This window comes from Hyaena hyaena, unplaced genomic scaffold, assembly GCF_003009895.1.
Source record: "Hyaena hyaena isolate Hyena2069 unplaced genomic scaffold, ASM300989v1 scaffold_30, whole genome shotgun sequence".
NCBI lineage: Eukaryota > Metazoa > Chordata > Mammalia > Carnivora > Hyaenidae > Hyaena > Hyaena hyaena.
The window spans coordinates 4,911,980-4,920,888 of NW_024080662.1; the positions used below are offsets into that span (position 1 = coordinate 4,911,980).

At 44.2% G+C, this 8,909-nt stretch overlaps 1 long non-coding RNA gene across 1 annotated transcript; it reads right to left on the minus strand.

Moving 5' to 3' along the window:
• Positions 1-1,535: 1,535 nt before the first annotated feature.
• Positions 1,536-7,927, minus strand: LOC120229329. The gene is made up of 3 exons (XR_005527713.1): positions 7,659-7,927; positions 6,032-6,106; positions 1,536-3,172 (listed from the first exon to the last, which is right to left on the minus strand). It is a non-coding gene; the product is annotated as an uncharacterized LOC120229329 (long non-coding RNA).
• Positions 7,928-8,909: the final 982 nt, after the last annotated feature.

Below are 8,909 nucleotides of genomic sequence, written 5' to 3' on the forward strand. Positions count from 1 at the left end.
CTGCTCAGTGGTACCTCTTGCCGACACCTGAGAACTCCACGTCCCCTACCCTCCTGTTCCCTTAAGACGCCCCCTTTACCGTCGTGCTCCTAGAATTTGTTCACTTCAAAAGTAAAAGTTATTTTACCAGCAGAATGGATTTATTTGAGAACAGTAGATGGTTGCAATTCAGGACGTGCAAGCATAAAACCATAGGCAAGTCAGGAGAACAAAGGAGAGGACCGTTCTTTTACAGGGAAAGCAGGGAATTGGGAGGAGTTGTTATCAACAAAATTCCGTGAGCGCACACTGGCTGTCTGAAGTGTAGTGGCTTTCCACCGGCCGAGCTGTGACAGTCACGTTGGCTGGGCTATTGCCCGGCAACGAGAAAAATCCGCTTTCCTCCCAAGGGGGTTAGTAGAGTAGGCTTATTCCCTGTTAGGAATGCAAGGTATGGCTCTTTCTTTTGGTTCTGCAAAGGGCTGCGAGGTGTGGAATGTGTGAGCTCCCCCTTCTGGGCGCCCAACTCCATTTTAAGTGAGGCTTTCTTTATTCAGTTTCACAAATTCCAAGCAAGCACAGCCACATACTAATCAACATGCTATTTCCACCCCTCTTTATTTTCAAAGAACTTCTCCTCCCACCAAACAAAGGTCCCGTAACACGAGTTTTTATTCAGTTAGCATCAGCAAGGCTTTTCTTTTCATGGAAGAGAGAAGTCTAGAGCTTGAAGTGACTTAAGATCCAACAGTGAGTGGTAACAAAATCAAAAGAAAGCTCTTCAAGGTACCCAGGAGTCCACTGTACAACGTCCACTCAAATCCCAATAATTTCCTTTTTCTCAGATGAAATCTGAATCTTCTCAAGGATAAACCAGTCTTATATTGTGTTCTATTTAAATCTAAATATAGTCTAAATAACATTCTATAGATTAAGCATGAAAGCATAGCCCAATTTCAAGAATGTTAAAGGGTACCTGACTGGCTCAGTCAGAAAAGCATGTGACTCTTGATCTTGGGGTTACGAGTTTGAGCTCGATGTTGGGCATAGAGATTACTTTACCAAAAAAAAAAAGGGGGGGAGAGAAAGAGAGACTGAAATAAAGAATGCTCTTAAAAAAATATACCAAGGGATGCTTAGGTGTCTCAGTCTGTTAAGTGTCTGACTTCAGCTCAGGTCATGATCTCATGATTCGTGAGTTCAAGCTCCACGTCAGGCTCTGTGCTGACAGCTCAGAGCCTGGAGCCTGCTTCTGATTCTGTGTCTCCGTCTGTCTTCCCTCCTGTGCTCATGCTCTGTCTCTCTCTCTCAAAAATAAATGAACATTTTAAAAAAATACATCAAGGGGCGCCTGGGTAGCTCACTCGGTTAGGTGTCCGACTTCAGCTCAGGTCATGGTATCACAGTTCATGGGTTTGAGCCCCGCGTTGGGCTCTGTGCTGACAGCCAGCTCAGAGCCTGGAGCCTGTTTCGGATTCTGTGTCTCCCTCTCTCTCTGACCCTCCACTGCTCATGCTGTCTGTCTCTCTCTCTCAAAAATAAAGAAAAAAAGAAAAAATACATCAAGAACCAAAAGTAATGCTAAACATTGCTTGTTTTCAGTAGCCAGATTTATATACTTTTGGAATATCCTATAACTCAAAACCAATTAATGGCAGTTATTTATTACATACAACTCATTCTATTCTCAAGATAAATATTGTCATTATTCTTTTGAGGAGGATGGGGCAAACAGGCTCAGAGAGGATCAGTTCACACACCCATTAAGTGGCAGAGAAGGCATCAAACTCAAGACTATGAGTCTACTTTCTTACTTTCAGGACACATTGCGTCTTGTTCAACATATCGAACATTCATCCCAGCTGAAGACTTAGTCTTCAACTCCTAAGAATTTGGGGGTGAGGGTGTGGCATTTTAATACAAATCTTTCCACACGGGTTATATCCCAAGTTTTAGTCTCCACCATGAAGCCTCTGATGTCGAACAAGTGCAGAACTGTGCCTGAAGGATTTCCCACATCCAACACACTCGTAAGGTTTTTCTCCAGTGTGAATTCTGTAATGTTCACTAAGGTGTGCTTGCTTGCGGAAAGTTTTGTCACACTCACTACACTTGTAAAGTTTCTCTCCAGTGTGAGTTCTCGCATGTTCAACAAGGGAAGAGTTCTGAGTGAAGGCTTTACCACACTCAGTACATGTGTAGGGCTTCTCTCCTGAGTGAATTCTCTGGTGCTGCATGAGGCATGCACTCTGATTAAAGGCTTTCCCACACTCATTACACTTATACGGTTTATCTCCAGAGTGACTTCTCTGATGACGAGTAAGGCAAATGCTCTGACTGAAGGCTTTGCCACATTCAAGGCATTTGTAAGGTTTCTCTCCAGTGTGAACACGCAGGTGTTTGATAAGGGAGGGGCTCTGACAGAAAGCTTTGCCACATTCAGAGCATTTATAGGGTTTCTCTCCAGTATGAATTCTCAGATGCTGAATGAGGATTGCTTTTGTTTGAAAGGCTTTCTCACATTCATTACATTTATAAGGTTTCTCTCCTGTGTGAATCCTCAAATGCTGAGTAAGATTTGACTGTTTACGGAAACAAGTTCCGCATTCGCTACACACATAGGGCTTCTCTCCTGTGTGAATCCTCTGGTGCTGAGTTAGAGATGATCTCTGAGTAAAGAATTTCCCACATTCACTACACTTTGAAGGTTTCTTCTTCGTGTTAAGTCTCTGACAGTTCATTGCAGTGAAATCCGGCAGGCACTCGTGCTGCTTGTAACACAGTAAAGGAACATCTGTCCATTGGGTGCAGGTTTACAGGAAAATGTCTCTCGGATTCATGATATTTACAAGGTACTTTCTCAGAGATGACTGTGGTCACAGTAACACTGTCCTGGGAAAGTTCTGTGTGTGTGTGTCCATGTACTGTCCTCTCACGCATTCCTGCAGGAAGCCCCTCCTCCTTGCCTAGCATGCAGCTTCGCCTTCTCCAAATAGAAACCCCTGCTGACCAGCTTCCTTGACCCTTGACATCTTCCACAAGTCACTTAACACTGTTTGTTGCATCAGGCTTGGTCTTTTTGCCTGGAAAAAAAAAATCATGAAGGACGATGTCCTCTGTGTAGAACAAGGGACTTGCATTGTAGAATCTTGATTTTATCCTCTTTGCAATAATGGAGATGGATCACAATGACCTAGGGAAAAGATTAGGTAATAGGGAGAAGAGATTAAGTAGTGACAGATCTTGGGAAATCTATCAAATTCCCTATCATGATTGATTCTGAAACACTCAAATACTAAAAATGAATCCAGGTAATTTAGGATCATCCAGAGTGATAAATAGTAGAATATGAAATGGGCAAGTATAACTAATCCTGGGTAAACTGTTAGGGAAAATTACTACCTACCAATAGTCTCTACTCCTCAAAACACAGATGAAAAGTAATTTCATTTCCTTAGGATGCCTATATGCAGTATCTTGCTCATGCTGCTTAAGAAAGTACAAGCTTATTACATCATTGTCTAGTGACATTTAGAGTTTCTCTTTTAAGATTTGAATGATATTTCAGGCTGTTACTTTTACTGGTCCATCACCCCAGTCCCTCCTATTCACTCACCTTCATGGGTGTCTCTTTGGACCTCTCTCCAAAACATTCAGCATCTGTAGCTCTCCCCGTATGTCCAACTGGAAGATCATTAGGTTTAAAAACTAGAGCCTTGCTTACTGAAAGCAAGTAAGATATCACTGTTTTGTTTAGAGAAAAATTAGGATGGGGTGGTCCTTGGGGAAGAGATTCCCATTGGACAGTAACTTGACTATACCATCATGGTCCAGAATGTGGCCTCACCTTTGACGCTAATGAGGTGCTTCAGAATCTGATGTATACTAATCAAATTCACAGGATGATGTAGAAAACAGAAAGTCACTTTGCTGATCTATACTGAAAAACTGATATGCTCAGTGTCCGGCTGGTTGACACATTCTCTCCACTACAGAAAACCTGTATGGGAACCAAGTCATTGTCATCAGGACACTACTTAGAACTGGAGAAAGAGAGGGGCACCTGGGTGGCTCAGTCGGTTAAGCGTCCAACTTCAGCTCAGGTCATGATCTCACAGTTCACGGGTTTGAGCCCGAAGTTGGGCTCCGTGCTGACAGCTAACTCAGAGCCTGGAGCCTGTTTCAGATTCTGTATCTCCCTCTCTCTCTGACCCTCCTGTTCATGCTGTCTCTGTCTCGGTCTCTGTCTCTCTCTCTCTCTCTCAGAAATAAATAAAACACAGGGCGCCTGGGTGGCTTAGTCGGTTAAGCGTCCGACTTTCACTCAGGTCATGATCTCGCGGTTCGTGGGTTCGAGCCCCGCGTCGGGCTCTGTGCTGACTGCCAGCTCAGAGCCTGGAGCCTATTTCGGAGTCTGTATCTCCGTCTCTCTCTGACCCTCCCCTGCTCATGCTGTCTCTCTCTCTCTCTCCTAGAAATAAATAAAAATTTTTTTTAAAAAAAGAAAGAAACAAAACATAAACAAAGATTTTTTAAAACTGGAGAAAGAGAAATACTTAGATGATCTCAATGGCATCAGACTCTGAAATCCTGATGCTCTAAGGTCACAGAATCTGAGAACAGATATTCACATGCCACACATCAGCACATGGTGATAGAGACACTGACACATTCTTCTCCGAGGCCCCTTTTTATTTTATTTTTTTTAATATAAGTTACACATGAATATATCCTCACTTTAAAATACTTAGATAATACAGAAGTATGTAGGATGAACTGTCATTTTTTATCACTACCCCACCCTACCCAAACAAACTCAATCCCTTCCCAGAGATTATCATTATTAAGTTTGGAGTAGATTCATTCAGTCTTTTTACTATATATTTTTATACACATACCATTTGCTTCTCTCTGCATCAATAAAATTGTTCTATAAGTTCTGCTGTGCTATTTGCTTTTTTTTCCTCCAGTAAAGAACATGTCTTCAAGATTTTTTTTTTTTTTTTTTTTTTTGGTATATATGGATCTACTGGGGTTGAGAGTTGGTACACACTGGTATCTCTGCACAAATTGTACATAGTCAGAGACTCATCTGACTGGACAATACTATACCACACTGGCGGTTAAACATATTGAATATCTTCTGTATAAACTTCCAGTACAGATACACTGTATACAAAAATTAACTCCACATGGTTTAAATGGCTAAACATAAAACCCAAACTCTCACCACACTTTTCTTTCCTTTATTTTTATTGTCTCAAAAAGTTTTGTTTTATTACAGTTACAACTAATGTATACTCATTCTAAAAGACAGTCCACAAAGGAAAGTACTTGAAATCCCACCACCTAGTGAAAATAGTTGGTTTTCTGATGACCTCTCTTCTAGGCATATACATGTGTACATATATTATGCATACATATTAAATTACACTGAATACCTCAGACCATAAGTAGTCACAATCTGTTCACAGAGTTCCCATAACCTACGAATCCAGTTCACACAGTGCTTTTCTTACTGAATTTAACAGATCCCCAGGCTCTATTTTGCCTTCTGATGCATAATAACAATGGAAGTTGCTATTACTTAGGCTCTTGTTCCAAACAGAGCCAGAAGCCCATTCATATTCTCTGAGGAGACACTTAAATAACCTTTGTGATGGGTCTTCCAGTAATTTACTACCAGTTTAACCACATCTCACTGCTACACTGTTAAGGCATTATACTCAGCAGTTCAAGGAAGTTGCCAGATGTTCTACCAGATAACTACAGAGGGGGTAGCTACTCTTGCTACAGTTTTAAGTACATGTGATATACAATTAGTACATTCTCTGATCTGTCCTGTAACCAATTACTCCATTGCCTGCTTCCACAATGGGCCACACTCACTCCGATTTGAGTAGGGTGGGGCCATTTCGGGGTGGGTCTGTGTTTTTAGTCTGCAGAGTTTAGGTGTGGTGGTCACTGGTGGGTCCCACTGTAGGTCTGCCACCACTTCTGAATGAGCACCCCTAACAACCCATCGTGGGCTCTCTACTTAGATTTCACTTACCCAGAGATAAGCTGTTAGGAACACAAGCGACACTGGTTTGTCTTCTGGAAACTTCTCTTCAGGAAGGGTAGGAATCTAAGGCATGAAGGCAGGAGAAAAAAGCACCCACAAACTGTTAGCTTCTAGATTCAGAGGAACTCAGGAATAGCCCATCCCTAACCAAATAATTTAAGTCTGAATGAAGAATATCATTATTCTCCTAAAAAGAGCATCACCAATGACAAAAATCAGTAAGTGGGTAGTCTTCTAAGAGACCTGACAATGCACAAAGAAAGGGGGCAGGTGCTCCTAAGGACTATCCTAGGGTAAAAATTCCTCCACAGGAGATACAGTTGGAACCAAAGCCCCCTCCCCCCACACCCCCGCCCAAACCTACTGGAAAAGCCATTGACTTCAGTAGTCAAAAGCTGTGAGGCTAAGGTAGAGGGCATTAGAACAAACACTGGCCTGAGTCAAGAAGTCTGGATTCTAGTCAGGGCTCTGCCACTAACTTGTTCAATGACCTGAAGCTAGTCACTTGATTTCATCTGTGATTTGTTTTCATATCTGTGAAATGAAAGTGGAAAACTAGTAGCAACATACAGTGATCCTCTGATTCTAAAGGATTCTAAAAACAGATGGGAAAAGAGCAAAAACCTCAAGTCCAGTCCATCTTTGATTGAGGCTGCTTATTGAGTTCATTTATTTGAAACATACTAATTGAGCAGCTACTATGGATCAAACAGTTAGATCAGCTTTTCTTGTGAAAAGGCTGAGAAAACAGCAAGGAAACTCCCCTACGGTTATCATTCCAGAATAGAAGTAGAGGAATTTCAGGAAAATAAGACTGCATCTATGTGAAGCAGAATCTCCAAGAAAGGACAGGGGGAGTCTTTTAGAAGATGTTCAGGACCCCTCTTCAGAGGAAAGGTCTTACGAACTCTGTCTGAATGGAAAGAAGCCTGTAGTAAAAGGCACAGATCTGTTACCAGTCTAATCCATCCCGATCTACCAGCACCTCCTATCTGACACTGAACAAACGAATTCGTTTCAAACTGCAACTCAACTTTAATATTCAGCTAATATGTGAACTACTGTACTCGTTGGTGGAAAATTTTTGACTTGCGATGCCCTTTCTCCTCTAGATTTTCAAAGGATTTCACGTGGCTCTACGGTAGCACTTGCCACTGTTTTGATGCTCTGATAAATGTCTTCCTCCACTGACCTTGAAGATAAGTATGACACGGGCTCCCGGGCCAGTACTCTCTGGGTTTGAATCCCTGTTCGACTATTTATTAGCCGAGTTATCTTGGGCAAATTACCTAACCTTTCTGAGCTCTTCTTTCAAATGTTATATGGCGTGGATGACTACTTCATAGGGTTGTGATGATGCATGAATGAGTTAATACACGCAAGTATTTAGGAAAATGTCTTCAACAAATAGTGCCTGCTGTTAAATATGCCTTCACATAGTACCTATTCTATTGGTATTAGAGATGAATAAAAACGTAAAGGAAATTGCTAACTCTCACATACACTCATTCAACCCACGCAACTTTGTCAACTGGAAAAGCAAGGAATAGCATTCGCTTCTGGAAATCAGAATACTGACACACTCAGAAGTCCGCTTCCTCCCTCGAGTACGTACAAACGGAACCCGGGTCTCCCGACTCCCAGACCAGGGCTCTCGAACAGCCTTCTCCTGTCCCTCTTCGCGGCGCCCGACCCCTGCTCCAAAGGTTCCCGTGCGCCGGGAAGGAAGAGGCGCTGCGGGGGGCGCGGGCCCGGCCCCGACGGTGGCGCCGCGAGATCGCCGCAGCCTGGCACGGCCGACTCGACCCCCCGGGGGCCGGCCACGGCGCCGCCCGCCAAGGTCGCGCCCCTCGAGCGTCCGGCGGCTCGCAGGCGGCCTGGACTGCGCCCGGGCCGCCGTGACGTCAGCAGCCCGCGCCGGGCCGCCCCGCGGCGGTCTCCTCTCTAGGAAGGCGAGAGCGGCTTACTCTCGACGCTTCCTCCCGGTTCAGCACCACGGTTCCGCGCGACGCCGGCGCTGCTGCTGCAGAAGCACCCCGCAAACCCACCGCGCCAGGTTCCCTCCCAGAGTACGGACACCGAACGGGTGGGTGTCTGGTCGCCCGCCACGGGGCGCTCTTACTCTTCGTCCTGCAACCTGGTCACACTGATCTTCCTAACAACTCTTCCATGTCACCGCCTTTTTTGGAGGTCTTCACAAGGGTTCCCCGAAGCTGGCTTCAACGTTCCTTATATTCTCAGCTGTCAGAAAATTGGCCTCTTCGCAGGAACCCCAGACACCCTGTGCTTCGGGATCTTTGTTCAACAAGTGGCCGAAAGAACGCAAGAGGTCTGATTTCAGCCTAAGCCCCAGAGTCTCAGCGTGTAGACTTGGGCAAGCTACTTTATTTACCTCTCTGTGCCTGTTTCCTGACTTCTAAAATAGAAATAATAGTGGTACCAACTTTCATAAGGTTATCATGAATATTAATGAAATGAAGTCGATGTGTGTAATTCCTAAGACTTGCTGGCACTTCAGAAAAGTTCAGTAAACGTTCATCCCATCGTGCTCTGCAAATCCAATCAGCCCTCTTTGTTCAGCACTGGCCAAAGGACTTCGCCAGACCTCAAGGCCCCGGTCCTCCCTGCTGCAAAACTTCAGATCTTGCTAGGACTCCTTCAGAAAATACTTGCACACACAGGCTCCTCTTGACAGTGTATTTCCCAGTGGAAGGCATGGGTAGCAGGGCACCTAATCCACCTTGGGGCAAGGTAATAGGGCACATGACCCACTTCCAGGTGTTCTTAACGATCTGCAAGCTCTGGAAAATAGGGCTGTCTGCTCACCATATCCCTAGTGTTTAATCCAGAGAGGGCACTCAATAAA